This window comes from Anas platyrhynchos, chromosome 1 (assembly GCF_047663525.1).
Source record: "Anas platyrhynchos isolate ZD024472 breed Pekin duck chromosome 1, IASCAAS_PekinDuck_T2T, whole genome shotgun sequence".
Taxonomy (NCBI): Eukaryota; Metazoa; Chordata; class Aves; order Anseriformes; family Anatidae; genus Anas; species Anas platyrhynchos.
The window spans coordinates 83,901,340-83,916,483 of record NC_092587.1 but is presented as its reverse complement, the minus strand read 5'-3'; the positions used below and the strand labels follow the sequence as shown (position 1 = coordinate 83,916,483).

At 46.9% G+C, this 15,144-nt stretch overlaps 1 long non-coding RNA gene across 1 annotated transcript; it reads left to right on the top strand.

Moving 5' to 3' along the window:
* Positions 1-7,775: 7,775 nt before the first annotated feature.
* On the top strand, positions 7,776-9,588 carry LOC140003460 (uncharacterized). The gene is made up of 3 exons (XR_011812173.1): positions 7,776-8,082; positions 8,291-8,423; positions 8,666-9,588. It is a non-coding gene; the product is annotated as an uncharacterized lncRNA (long non-coding RNA).
* Positions 9,589-15,144: the final 5,556 nt, after the last annotated feature.

The window sequence follows — 15,144 nt, the reverse complement described above, 5'->3', positions numbered from 1 at the left end:
TTCAAAACATGCATTTAGTTAAAAAAAGAAAAAGGAAGACAAAAAGTAATTCAGAAATGAGAGTTCATTAGCTACCAATGTTGTATTTGATGGAACTGGTCTTGTCCCTAAGTGCAAAATAGCTTGTAAAGTTATGACTTTTAATTCCAGACCAGCTGCTTTTAGTTTGAAGGCCCCCACTGCCTGACTTATTGCTCATAAAGAATGAGCAGTGAGAGGAGCTCCAGTCCATCTCGGAGATCCTTTGACTTTTCTTGCAGTATTATAATACCCACTTGTTATCAAAGAGTGCACATCCATAGCTGACAAAAACTCTGGCTCACAGACTTCATTGAAAAGTAGTAGTCCTGTCGTAAGTCATTATATTAGTCTGTACTTGAATAGTGGAAAATGGCAGAAAAACAGTTTAATTTCTTGATGATTCCCAAGGCTGTTCCAGGCATGCTTAATAAATTACGATGTGTAATTTGTGAGAGGGGCCATCTCAGAGGAGGCCTTCCGTTGCTGCAGTTGTAATAGATCAAAAATAGGCTGCGATGTAATAGTACTGGCTCACGGGGCTGTTTGAAACAGGCTGAATAAATGGCTAAATCTGCAAAAAGAAACGTGAAGTTCAGGTGCCCAGAGCTGCCTAGAAGCTGGCAGCACTCGGTCTGGTTCCTGAGGAGGGGACCTGGGTGCTTGGTGGGTTTTGGAGAGGGTTTGGTGCTCAGGTGAGTGCGGAGTGGTGGCACGGGGCCCTTGAATCTCCTGCCATAGCCACTGCATAATGGAGTGAATTAAGCATAAAGTAAGAATCTTACCTCCACATTTCCCTGCTCTGGTTAATCAGGCTCCATGGCAACCTAACATACTTTTTTTATTTTTCTAGTGGTTTAATTTCCTTTTTATTTCCGTAGCGATGGATTCTTGAGAATCCAGACATGCCAGAGTGCTGGCAAATTATCGAGACTTTAACCAAATCTTCGTTCTCGCAGTACAGAGCAGCAGAGAACTGAAGCACTTAAAAATAAGGTGTAACTGCTATATAAGTGTTCTAAAAAAAATAAAAAAAAATGTTTTAAAGGTCAAGGGAACCTATTACTGAAGATATTTTCAAAGAACTAAAATCTTACTTTTATTACATTGTTGCTACTTTAATTTTTCTTCAGGTAGGTACCAGTTGTAGCCTTGCTCCCAGATGTTACTTTGATATTCCTGTCGTAGGTGATAAGGACAGCAAAATGTAGCTCTGACTGGTATTCAGGCTAATGTAGTACTTATGCTCCGAAGTGAAGATCACATTTTCTTTGAAAAATCAGGGTGAAATATTGCACAGGCCTGCAACAATATTTTTCTTTCATGAAAGATCATTTATAAAAATTCTTTTCTAGAATCTAGATGCACTGGAACAAACCTTGGCGTTTATTTTGGCCGAGGCTTCCTGATGTGCAGCCACCTAAAATAAGTTGCTTATGGCATTTCACACAGTGTGCATCCTGAGCCCGGGGAGTCACTGTGAGAACAGGCAGCCGGGTTGCACAGCCTGGCTGGGGCATTTTGCTCTCTGAGGCTCTGGTTTCAGGTTAGCCGGGGTCCAAACTCAGACTCTAAAATGACAATTTGTCTCCAGTGACTATGAAGAAATCCCAGAGTGGCTGGCTCAGAAATCTACGCTGACAAGGGTCAAGAAGAATCTTATCTCAAGCAGTCAGAAATCAGACAAAAACACCAGGAATTTTCTTTCAAACCCACTTTCTTTGCAAACATTTCTTTCTGTCTCATGGTCCGTTCTTGCAGATTGCTTGAGTCTCCGCCATTTCGTGTCAAGCTGGGTGTTGGGAGCCATTTCAGCCCAAGGTCTGCAGGGAACAGGGCGGAGAAGTCACTTTCAGGGAAGAGATGTCTATGCGCTCTCTGACATCCAGTCTTCCCTAAAGTCTGGTGACCTGCTTGTTTCTGCCTTTTTTTCTTTTTCCTTCACTTCTGTGTACGTGCCAGGAAGCCCTGCTGTGATGACAGGAGCAGCGTTCAGGGGCTAAGTCTGACTCAGAGACCATAGCTTTATCAAAGGGGAAAGACTCACATCTTTCAATTATGTTTAACCCATTCTCCTAGCCATTTTCACCTATTACTCAGTTTAGAAAAGACCTTGAAGATCATCTAGTACGACCTTTAACCTAATACTAACAAGTCCACCACTAAACCATGCTGCTAAGTTCTACATCTACAGGTTTCTTGAAGACCTCCAGGGATGGTGACTCAACCATTTCCCTGGGCAGCTTGTTCCAATGTCACACAACCCTTTCAGTAAATAATTTTCTCCTAACATCGAACCTAAATGTCCCCTGGTGCAACTTGAGGCCATCACTTGGTGCTTGGGAGAAGAGCCTGATCCCCACCTCACTACAACCTCCTTTAAGGTAATTGCAAAGTACTGTAAAGTCTCTCCTGAGCCTTCTTTTCTCCAAGCTAAACAACCCCAGCTCCCTCAGCTGCTCCTCATAAGACTTGTTCTATAAATTAAGTCTGACTGAGTCTCTTTACTCAGTCAGTGCTGAGAAGTGGGGACTGTGCAAACGAGACTGGTTCATGAGACTGGTTTGGAGAGCAGGGGTGCAGGGGTCTGGAAGCTGGTTTGGAAATGTGTTTCCAAGTTCAGGATGTGAAACAGTGAAACTGTGATTTGATATGTTGTGGCATGTTTCTAAAAGCCTAATATCCCAACAGGAGGAAATTGTGAGTAAAACAGATGGGAAGAAAACTCTGTGGATAAAGAATAAGCTTTCAAATGGGGAAAATTCTTTAGGAATAACATATTAGATAGCCAAATAGCTATATTCCCACATTAAAGAAGTATTTTCCTTGAAGATAATAGAAAGATATTTCATTTTTGGAACAAAACTTACTGTACTGAAGGCACGCACACTTTTATTGTTTGGAAGTAAGTCTCTTAATAGAGATTCAAAAAGATGGAAGTGTTTAATATTTTTTTCTGACAATGTTTGGAAGGAAAGGTGTTCTGCTTCAATGACAAACTGCTCTTCAGCCCATTAGTAATGGGGGAAATTGTTAGAAAACAGCAACTTGCGATAGGAGTTGGCTGGAGAGCATTCTGGTCTGCCGATGTTAATGTTAAATCTCGGAGTACAAGGTAAACTGCAGGAGAATGAAAGTATATGGCTTCTATTCCAGTACTGTAAGAGGGGATGTAGGAAGAACTGCATAAATCCTCATGTCTGACTCCAGTTTTACAGGTTAGTGAATAAATGCCTTGTCCATGTGAGGGAGTACATGGGCTTTTTCAGGATGTTGTTTTGTGGGTGAGGGCATTGAGTTTGCTGTGTCGCTGCAGAGCATGGGGTAATACAGGTCCTGACCAGCAGCTGCAGGTGTTGAGGTGTTGCTGCGACTACAGAGCAACAGAGCCATCCCCACTTGCTTAAGTCACACGAGAGGAACTGGATAGGCTAAGGAGAGATGATATAAGATATGTCCCTTCATTTTGTGGCACCGGCTTGAGGGGTCAAGTAACTACATACAAATGGCCTTCTCCAGTTTCAGCTAGCAAATGTGTAAGCCCCCATCCAGCCCCGGTTAGCACTTGTAAACAATCCTGTCAAGCGTCCTCACCCTACCCCCAAAAACCATCCTGATGGACAATACAGAATTAAAGTCTTTCAGATGGACCCTCCTGAATGAAAAGATGACATCTGAGCCCCCTCACAAGTGTCTTGATGGAGGTCAGAGTTTCACACGTTCATGTAGTGTTTGTTGCCCACTTATGACCATCCCGCTTTTGAATATGGCTTGTACAATCAGGATAGCTTGACAAACTCACATGGCTAAAGAAGTCATTTTCCTTTATGACAATGAAAAGGTGATTGTGCATGCTTTCTGCTTATTACACAGTATTAAAAAATGGGTATGTGCTCCTTAAAACAGTTTCACATGGACACCTTTAAGTGAGTATAGCTTTACAGAGGAGGTTTCGACAACCATTTAACCATTTTTTATACCTGAGAGGTATTTTTTTTTCTTTTTTCTTTTTCTACAACGAAGTTTTGGTGCTAGGAAAAGGAAGATGTATGCTAGGAGGTGGAGAGTGGTACTGGAGTTTTAGCTTTCTTGGCCTCAAAGCTTAAAACCATGATGGTCTGTTTGAATCCTAGTCTTCTGATGTCATCTGTTTGCCTCTTCTCATCTCCTGCTTTCCATGATCCACCCCTGATCCATACAGGGGAAAGGTGGTTGGTGTAACGTGCACTGAGCAATGAGGCTGGTACAAGAGAGAGGTTTCATTTTACAAAGAGAAAACAAGGCAATGGCTAATGTTCAGATCCCTGATCCTGTCTGCAAAAGTGGACATATATACCTTTTTATTTAATTCCTGCCTAATTTAGCCAATTACCTTTATTCTCTGAAGTTTTCTAGGACAGGTCATGTTATCTGCAAACCAGTTCTGCTCACCCTAAATAGATATTGCTAATGAAGAAAGCTTTGGGGTTTTATTTCTCATTTCAGAGAAACACAGGCTCTACAATTAAGAGAGAGAAAAGAAGCAGGTATTTCAATGCCTGTATTTAGGCTGAGATAAGTCCTTCCCCTTTCTGTTCTGTCTCTGATTATTTGCTTGAATGAATGAGCAGTGACTTGTTCTACTTGTGCATGCTTGCCGTGTTCTTCGAGTAAATCCCTCAGTCATTTTCTATTGCTCCTTGCTGTATTTTGTATGTATCACACACCTGTTCAGCTGCTGCATGTGCCTGTTTGGGCCCATGATAAATGGGCTGCCTCTGCCTTAAGTCTCAGTTTATGATTTGTATTAATTTCAGGTCAGAGGCAGCCTGGAGGGACTCTCGTAGTGTCTGTGAAGAGGCAGGCTTGCTGAAAGTTGTAAGGACACTTATCAGTGTGTCCTTACAGAAGTGGTTCTCTGAAACTCCTCGGCCTCTCTGCTTCCCCCCAGACTTCAGGTTGCTGTAGAGTTCAGCAAGAGGTCCTCTCCTGCAGCATTTAGAAAATTTGGTTTGGAACATGGATTATGTTGTGAAGCACACAAGATGACTGGGTGTTATTTTCTGACTGTAGGGTTGGAAGATGATGGTACCCCAGAGCTGGTACAAGGTGGAGAAACTCATGCATCAGGGGCAGTTCAGGCTGGATATCAGGAAGGGATTCTTCACCAAGAGAGTCATTGGGCACTGGAACAGGGTCTCCAGGGACATAGTCATGGAACCAAACCTGTTGGAGTTTAAGAAGCTTTTGGGCTGTGCTCGTGGTCCTATAGTCTGAATTTTTGGGTAAACCTATGTGGTGCCAGGAGTTGGACTCGATGACCCTTGTGGGTCCACCTGGGGATATTCTACAATCCACGATTCCACGCCTTAAACCCGATTTCCAACATCCAATCGCAATTTTATTCCACACTTCGTCAGCCCCCCCATTAATCGAGCCCCCCAAGGGGAAGAAGCCCCGCTCAGCACCGCGGACAGCGCCGGCCCCATCCCGCTCCCGGGCCGGGCGCTGGGCGGCCGCCATTTTGTTGCCGTCCCGCCCTGCCGCCCTGCGTCAATCGATTTGCCTTTCAGCCGGGGGGAGAAAGAGTTTTAACCCCGTTTTTTTTAAATTTGTTAGTGGAGACCTGTAAGGAGAAGGAAATGAAAACTGAAATAGTCACACGGCGTTGTGTCCCTTCCAGCTAGCTGCTACGAAACGCTCCTCGCTGCAGCGCGGGCTTGCACGGATTCCTGTGCTTCCTCCTCAAGAAGCCCAGCCAAGCATAAGGAAGTCTCAAGGCAAAGCCTGTTTAGGAGACGGCTGCACAGAGAAGATAATTCAAGAGTAGACCATAACAGGTCAAATATGAGAAGAGCGGCTTCCCACCTCTGCTTCCCGCAGTGTGTGCTAGTCAAAAGCTGCTAGGGGGCTGTTTCCACACAACTGAGAACGTTTTAAAGGTCACGCTCACCTGGGTGTTGGGTTTTAATAGTAAATTCACCCGTTTCTTCTGGTGTTATGGTGTGAGCTCCCAGCCTTGTTTCAACCTGCTTGCTCTGTGGGCTGGAGACCACATACTAGCTCAGAGCAGCATTTGGGCAGCACTTTTAACAAGGAGCTTCTCACCTGTTTGACATGGAGGAGAGAAATGTTGGGCAGGCCCACCATGTGGTATGGGTTCTTAGTAGGCCTCCGTATGGATGAGTGTGATAGTGGTGTGCAAAGGACAGAAAATCTCAGAAGGGAGAACATGTCACTAAGGAGAGAGAGATCAGGACTAGCTCAGCCTGACCACTGAAATGTCAATGGGAAGAAGGAGCAGGACACGCTGGTGGCCTTTCATCTGCTGCCCTTGGAAGCTCTGTCAGGGGCGTGTGCCTTTGACCAGGTCAAAGAGGACCTGCTCCAAGGCTGGACTGACTTTAAGCCTTGTCTTCTCTGTGCTCAGCTGAAAATGCCCCCTGCAGCTTTCCTGCCTTTTCTTCCTCCACTCTCCAGGCACAGAAGGGCATGGGAGCAGCAGAGAGAGTGGTGGGATGTGAAGCGTGGTGGCAGGCAAGGTGCGTGGGATCCTGTGGCACAGCGACAAAGCAGAAGCACAGCAGTGTGGGGGCCGAAATAACGTGCCTGTGCCATGCCTGTGCTGCCAGCAGATCCCTTCTGGCTCCACAGGTCTGCTTGCATTTCGGCATTGCAAAGCCCAGTGTTTGCCTTGCACGCCTCCTACCCAGGAGTGCATGCCCCTGTGGCCTGGGGGGAGCTTGGCCAGGTGTGCAAACACCCTGGCAGCCTTGGGGCAGCTTGTTGTGTACACAGGAGTGTGTGAATTCAGTCAAACTTCACAAACAAGGATAAGGACGAACTCAGGAGGTAATCAGTGCTCAAATATAGAAACTCAAGGTTTCCTGAGAGAGAGAGAGACAAAAGAAACAAAGAGGCCGAACAGGTGTCATGGCCCTTGTGGCTTTCACTTCCTCCTACCTTGGCTTCTCAGTAATGAATTTGGTGCCTGCCCCAGGCCCCAGTTTAGACAACCTACAAGAAAGCAGCACGTCATGGGCAGCCTTGTTGCTGTGCAGGGCAGGAGTCATACGGAGCCCTGCATGGTGGCAGGTCCAGATGCCACCAGCAGAGCCCCTGGGAGGTGAAGGCTCTCTGCAGGCTTGGACATGGCTTTGGGTGAGGCAGACGAGTACCAAGAGAAAATGAGAAGGGGAACCTCTGACCCTAGGGCCAAGTTTGGGGCTATCCTAGGGCTGTATGTAGGCAAAAGCTGGCTAGGGTTCAAGTAGGCACCTCCACAACATTGATAGCATCAGGAAATGATCCCTGCAAAGACACAACATGTAACTCTGATTTGATTTTCTTCCTTTATCATTCAGGACACCGAGCTGGAGGGGGTGAAGTGAGTTGCAGGTCCTGTCTGTCCAAGGGATCACATTTGGACCACATGGGCTGGCAAGTACGAGGGCCAATGTGGCCAAGCCACGGCCCTGAAGAGAGGCCAAGTCTCCAGGGGAGCTGCAGCCCAGTGGGTAAGCATTTAGTACCAGAGGCCTCCTGGTTACACTGAAGCTGGGATGCTACAGGGATGTCAGCTGTTGAAGGCTTTTGAGTGGCTTTGTTTGGGTTTTAGCCAGGATGGACAGGACTGGCTGTTTCTGACACAGTAGGGCTGGTGGCTGGAAATAGCCTCCCTCTTGGTGTCCTTTCTGACTCAGAACAGCAATTCTGAAAGAGCACGCAACAACTAAAAGGGGACAAAGCCAGAGGGCCAGGTGCAGCCTACACAAAACCTTTATTAGCAGCCCAGGTGGTGATAATGTACTGAGCGGGGGAGGGAGAAAAGGAGAGAGAAACCAGCCATATCCCACTGCATGCACAGGACACCCGGGCTCCCAGTCTGAGCCAGGTGTTTCCTGGGCTGCAGGAACAAGGTGCCCCCTTTCTGTGAGCTGCTTCAGCTCCCATCCTCATCCTCCTCCTCTCTCCTTCACGTCTGTGCAGGGTGTTGGGGCCACCTTTGTGTGCTTGGGATGCCCAGCAGCTCAGTGGTGGATGGTTTCAAGGGTGAAACAAGGGTGTTGAGGCCTTGTCCTGGAGGTAAGGATCCTGAGGAGACCTTGATGACCGGTCAGAAATGGCTCTGCAAGGCAGCTGTCTGCTGTGTCATCTGCTCATCATGCAAAAGAGAGCCAAAATAAATTAAGGGTGCTGCCCACAACGCTGTATCCACACGCAGTGTCTGTGAATTATCTTCCATCAGACCTTACTAAAAATCCTGTGAAAAATCCAGCTCATTCCCTTCTAGGTCCTTTTGGGCTGACTGAGCTGAAGATCCCTTTGGGCTGGTGAGCTGCTGGAGCTTCCCCTGGCTGCACTCAGCGGCGGTGTGGTGTGGGAAATGTGCCTCGGCCTCGCCTTGCCTTGCTGCGGTTTGCCAGGTAGGGCACGAGCGTGCTGGGGCTGCGTTTTGCTGAGACAGTGGCCTAAAGCCTTCCAAAAGCATCGTCACAAATTGCCAGCATAAATTACCTTGTTTCATTCCGTCTACAACTTGAAAACGTCCCTTTTCTCTTCAAAGCAGCATTAAAACAGAAAGGAGAGGTGGATTTCTGTCTTTCCTTATGAGGAGGGAGGGGAGAATTATTATTATTATTTATTTATTTATTTATTTTTTGGATAGGAAACCAGGTCTCCTTGCTCTTTTTTCCTGGAAGATTTTGTCCAGCAGCGGCCATGTAGAACATGGATCTGACATGGCCTAACCAAGGGGGGAAAACAGGGGTGACCAAGAGGCAAAAAAAAAAAAACATTTCAGCCAGTCAAATCATTCAAAACATGTGTGTTTTGGGCTGGTTCCCCCAGCAGCTGCTTGTCTCCAGATGTCTGACGAGTTGTCGGAAGGTGTTTTATGTGAACAGTCAAAGATCGTTAGCTGTTTCAGTTAGAAATGGAGAAAGTTTCCATCACAAATTACCCTTATCTAGCCATCTTCCGGCAGAAAGCAGGGCTGAAAACGCTGGGACTGAAACGTTAGGGAAGGCAGGTCGTGCGAAGACAACCCGAGTCAGGACTCAAAAATCAAATCCATGACAAAACACCAACAACAAAACAACAGTAAGCCTCGTCTTGGTTACTTTTGCTTTTTTTTTTTTTTTTTATGGACCAGAAAGCAAAAGCCCCACAGCAAATATGTCACAAAGCAGCGGCGATCGCCACCTTTGCCCCTGGGAGCAATGTTTTGAAAAGATGAGTCTCACTCCAAGGCACAAGCCTTTTTTTCTCCCCAGGGAACATGCTGAGGCCGAGCTGATATGATTTGCATCCTCACGGCAGAGCACAGAGGAATCTCTGGAAAATTTCTGGAAGGAATGCTACAAGGCGACTAAATGCAAGGCATCTGTGCGCTGTGTGTGCATCAAACAACGCCGGTGCTTGTGCTCCACTGGGCTGCTTTGGATGTGGTTTGTGGAGCGCCTGGGCTCTCCCTTCTTCTGCCAAAAATGTTGGGCTGCGGTCAGGTGGGAGCTCGGACCAGGTCCCCCATCAGCATTATTTTTAACCTGTGTCCATGTCAAAAATAATAGACTTTTGGGCCCTGGGAAGTGGAGCACTCTGTCCCCTTGTCCCTACCCCACTCCCACATCTTCCCCAAGGGCCAGAGAGGATTTCTGTGGGCCCTCCAGGCTCCCTGCTGCACTGCAGCGCTGTGTGAGGTTACTCAAACTGCGTGCACGAAAATAACTCGTATGCCCTGGCTTATTACTCCTCACAAGCAGATGAGATGGTTGGAGGCTGATCAGAGCAGAGGAGTCTCCTGGTGAGTTCATTCTTCAAACGCTTGGGTGGGCTGCTTCTCGTTAGGGCTTGCTACGGCGCCAAGAGAAAAGACTTTCTCTCTGGCTCCGTGTGCACCGTGCCTCTGTCTGGGAACTGCTCCTACCTTGGGATTTGCCAGGCACAGCAAACCCCAAACCCCGTGCTGTTCAGACCGTGCAGGGTACTGGTGGCTCAAAGAAGATGAGCACAACCCCATCACTCCTGAGGTGCAGGTGTGCACCTGACTCGTGGCCCTTTGGCACCTCCGAGGATGCTTGATAGGTCCAGGGGTCTCCTGAGCAGCTTTGTTCCTCCCCACCCAAAATGATCAAATGATCAAAAAAGCTACTGGGTCTGTCACACTTGGAGTCCCCTTGGAAACGTGCCAGCGGAGGATGGGGCAGGAGGGGATTTTGCAGGGGGCAGCCCCAGAGGCTGTTTTTAGTCACCGGGTTGGAAAGCTCACTGCGAGCTGTCAAATATTGCCTTCGCCGTTGCTTCTGTAATGACTATTCGACCGGTCTTGCCTGCTGGTGATAACAACGATGCTCACAGGGCGTAGAGTGAAACATTTAAATGCGATGCAGCAGAGAATTTGCCTAGCTGCATCAGTGGCTCCGGAAACATCTGAAAGGGCATCTTGCTCAGGGACGCTCCATCTGCATGCATCCATCCGTCCCCTCTGTGTACCGAGCACCCACCCTGTACCCCTGGGCTTAGCTGTCCCCGGCGGGCACATAAATAAATCCTGCTGATGGCTTTAGCCAGACTGCAGAACATTGCTACGTGTTTTGCTTTGGGGCCGTCAATTGTTGGGTTGTAAGTTTTTATTTTATTTGTGTTTAAATTCCCGGACCAGTCCGTTGAAAGCGCCTCATTGTACCGCTATAACAAAGTTAAGTTCAAAGAGATTCTCCAGTGCAAACAAACTGTTTCTGAAACAGGACAAGCAGCATTTCCCTCTAATGTAACTATTTGATTTGGCTCTGCCCATACAGCTGTCCTACCATTACAGCACAACATGTTTGCGTTTTGGAGATCTACAATGCTCCTGTCTGTTCTCATAGCAGAGCAGCTCCTCTGCTTAGCGGTCCTTCTTATCTCTCTGCACTTCTAAAGCTTCTGAACTTCTGTAACGTTACCATCCTGCCCGTGCTGCTAACCACCAGCTGGTCTTTGCTCAGTAACTTTTTCCAGGTTCACCTTTCATACCATGTGCAAGGCCTTCCGGAGGCATTTTGATAAGGAACCAGAGAGGCTTTCTCCTGCGAGCTCTGAATGACACCGAAAGGCATTTTTAGAAGTTACTGCTGGCTGCTAAAGAGAAAATAGGTCCATTTGCTATGAACCCACCTGCCCCAAATGGTTCCTTTGCCATTTCCCATGTTCAACCCAGCAGGCACATGGTAGCCAGCAGTCAGAGCAGCTCACTGCTCTGGTAGAAACCCCCCTCAGCAAGATCCAGTGAAGAGTTTGCCATTGGATCAGCGAGCTGGAGAATCAGCAGAGCCACCAAATGCCAGGCCGGCATTTCCTTTTCTTGCAGTACAAATTCAGTCAAGGGGCCACGATGTACCTTCCCTGTTCTTGTGACAGCATTTGTTAGCCTTCAGCAGGCACAGACAACTTTGAAATGCCCTTCCTGGGCAGACAGGGTAACATCTTGCCTGTGAATAAGCAAACCTATTCAGATCATGTAAATACAGCTCCTTCTGCCAAAGTATTAGCAATGGCTAAAGCGTGTCCAAGTCGCTATGTGAGCCAACTGCTGCTATTAACCTTTTACACCGCGTAAGTTACGAGCTCCTTGTTGTGCAGACGTTCTGGTGAGGATGAGAAATAGAGCTTGTGACTACTTCTTTCTAGGAAATAAACCTAGTAAACCCAATGGACGACACTTAGTGTGCTCTGTAGGATATGCACCCGGCCCCAGAACAGGACACCAGCCTCCTGATACATCTGTGCGTACGCAACCCTGTGATGGGCCACACGGTTGGTCCCAGCTGAGATGCTGAGTACATCACCCCAGGTCTTTATTAAAGGGTCAATGATTAAATCAGTCATTTTCCTTATTGACTGCTCAACAACTGTTGTTCATTGCTTTCTGGGAAAAAAAAAAAATCACCGCAGAGCCAGCAAGAGCAAAATAATCGTGCTGACAATTTCTCTTGAGCATTTGGTGTTGGTGTTCTCAGCGAGTTACAGGATGTTTCCAACGGACCGAGATCAAGCTCTTCTCTTCGTATTTTCCCACAGCTCCCTTGATGATGGGTGATCTGAAAATGATACATGCAGATAGCAGCTCAGCTGCAAGCAGCAGGCAGTGATGAGTCAGGGCCACAATGACTAACGTGGCAGACACACTGCACATTCGGTGAGGATGCTGGCTTGTGTGTCTAGTCCAGGTACAGCCCCTTCTCCTCTCAAACCCAGGCAGATGGTTTCTCCAAGGCCTGGCCCAGGCTACTTGTGCCACTGCTGACTTCCAGATCTCATTCCTCCAAGTGCCTCCACCCAGAAGCACCAGTATTAGAGGATGCTAAACTGAGGCTTGATGCCTCAGACGGTCCTCCCTTCACAACACAGGGATAGACCTTTATTTATCTTCCTTTTCCTCCCCAACCCCAAAAAGCATAGGACAGACTCATCTGATAGACCAAAGGAATGAAGAAGAGACTCTTGCTTGCTACATCTCTGCTAGAGTAAGATGTTCCCATGAAATGTTGGTGAAAGTGTTGAGCACACAGTACGTTTCGAGTCTTGCTGCTCTTGTTCCAACCGCACTGTAATCGCAAACACTCCTGCCTCATCTGGACGAGGAATCTGGTTTTCAAGGGAAGCACAGCTGAGAAAGGCTTCAAACAGGATCTGATTAGCCAATTAAAAACAGATGCTGTGCTGGCAGACGGGCTGCTGTGGATCATCTGATACAATCCCCTTCCCCTCGTTTTTGTACATAATGTCCTTCCAAGCACAGCCACCTCCCCCATAGCTATGTCTAAATTGCATTAGGAATCTTGGCACTTCTTCCAGTTATACATATTGTGAATGGTTTTGTCATTTAAAATATTTTACAGGGATTTTAGAGTCAAGTAGCTGAATGCTCATCAGAAAGCCACCTGGTATCCAAAGGAGTCAGACTCCATCCTGTGAAAGGCCTGGGGCTGTAGCATTTCCACCTCTGCCACCCTTAACCTTTACAGAGCACTTCCACCCTTCTTCCAGAGGCAAGGACTCTGCCACCTCTGGGGCTGGAGGTGGGACACCCTCCCACCAACCCACACCCTTCGCTTCTGTTTTAAGCGTACAAGCTAGGAGGGCTCTGTATCCCAATACAGAGATAGAAAACACCTCTCTCTCATTCAACTTTGGAAGGAAGTATCACCTTGTAGCATGCTTGCCTCTCACTGCTCCAGCTCAGAGCTGCTTTAGCTCAGCCACATCCTCAGCTTAGCGCAGAGGCTGTTGGTCAGTCATTCATCCCTTTAGCTCAGGACTGATTCTTTTCCTGTGGACAACTGAAGAAAAAGCAGCAGGCCAGTTGCTGTAGGAGCACAGGCTAGGATGAGTGTTTGTCTTCCTTAGCACTGGGGAATCACACATTGAGCTTTGTACCCTACTCCCCCAAGTGCAGTTGAACCACATCCCTTCTCCCAAGACCGTACGTGCTAACAGAAGCCACTAGGATCAGTTCTTCTTCAGCCAGAATCAACATATTCAGGAATGTCTGTAATATACTTAGAGGTGCAAACAAGTTTCAGATTGGGACTCTTACTTCTATTGCTTGGTCACGGATGTAATAGGAGATTCGTCCCAGAGAGGCCAAGGAAAGGGGATCGCTCCTTTTGCTCTTGTTTTTCACTTTGACAAAGGAGAAGGGCTGATATCAGCTCGCTGAATAGCAGAGCCATCTAAATTAATTTCACATGGAGTGTCTGGTCTCAGCAGTTGGATGCTAATCCTTCGCAGCACTGGAGCCACATAAGTGCTCAGGGACAGACTAGAGAGAAGGCCTAATTCAGCAAAAAGATGAGGTAGAAGCATATATGACAGAAAAAAACAAGGTATTAGGCTACTGGAGTGGAAGAAAAGATGCCAGAAAGACTCAGAAGCTCTGTTTTCTCTCTAAGATCTTGAAAGGAGAGTGCAGGAAGAGAAGAGCTCAGCTTCAAGCATACGTGGCAAATTCACGCTGGCTCAATTGCCTGTACAAAGCTGACGTTCTTGACTTTGTCCACAACTTTTTGCCACTTCCTACTCCCAACAGGATCTGGTTAATAAGCAAGCACAAAATACAACAGGAAGAAGAGAAGCAGCCACCAAATACTTCACCTCTCACTGCCTCGGTCATTGCCTCCAACTCTGCCTTGGCCAAATGACAACAGGTAAGCAGAATGACCTGTCCATGGTGAGCCATCTTGGCAGGACCTGGCCCTGAAGACCTCAAATCACAGCGTCAGCAATGATGCTTTCAGAAGAGATGTAGCTAATAATAAATGAGTGGCCAAAGTGCTGCGTATGAGCTTTAGTGACAAGAACTGTGTCAGTCTAACGTTACCACCACACAGGGAGTTACAGCAACCCTCACGTAATTACTCTAATACACTTCCCTGTGGAGACTCCCTTTCTGAGCCTGCAGGTGGTGTGAAATGGTTTAAGCAAGGCATAAAGCTTTCAGCAGAAGTTTTAATTCTGTGGTGACCACACGGGGTAAGGTTTTTAGAACAGACTCACTGTTAAGACATACTGAAACTGCTTCCCTGGGCCTCTCTAGGATGCATACATTGGATCCACCCTTAATTATGGGATGACAGTGTTTATCTCAGCCTAAAACAAAAACAGTTCTGTTGGTTTATGCAAATTTTTGCATATAAAAATGAAATACCTTGCTACAAATGGATATACTGACCACTTCCGTGATTTGATCTTTTTTTCCCCCCATGACAATGTTACTTCTAACAGTCTGCAGCAGAAAGAAATTGGTAGGTTGCCACAACTCAAGACTCCTTGGAAAAATGCAGGATCTTTGCAGCACAATGCAGGTCTGTCTTGCCACTCAGATTTGCAAGACTGCGGTAAAAAAAAATAAAATAATTAAAGCAAGGTCTTTCAAGGGAAAAATATACACAGTAAGATGCACAGTGCCAAGATCATCTTTTTTTTTTCTTTGCAAACACTCTGGAGGCAGATTTGCACTTCATTGTGCCAAATAATTTCTTAAAATGACTGGACTCGGGTCTGAAAAACGTGCAGACTGAGTCCTAAGAAAAACGGTTCAGGTTTTATGACTCTGAGCCATCTGTGAGCTATAGGGACAGGCACCAGCTCAAAGCCGATGAAGCC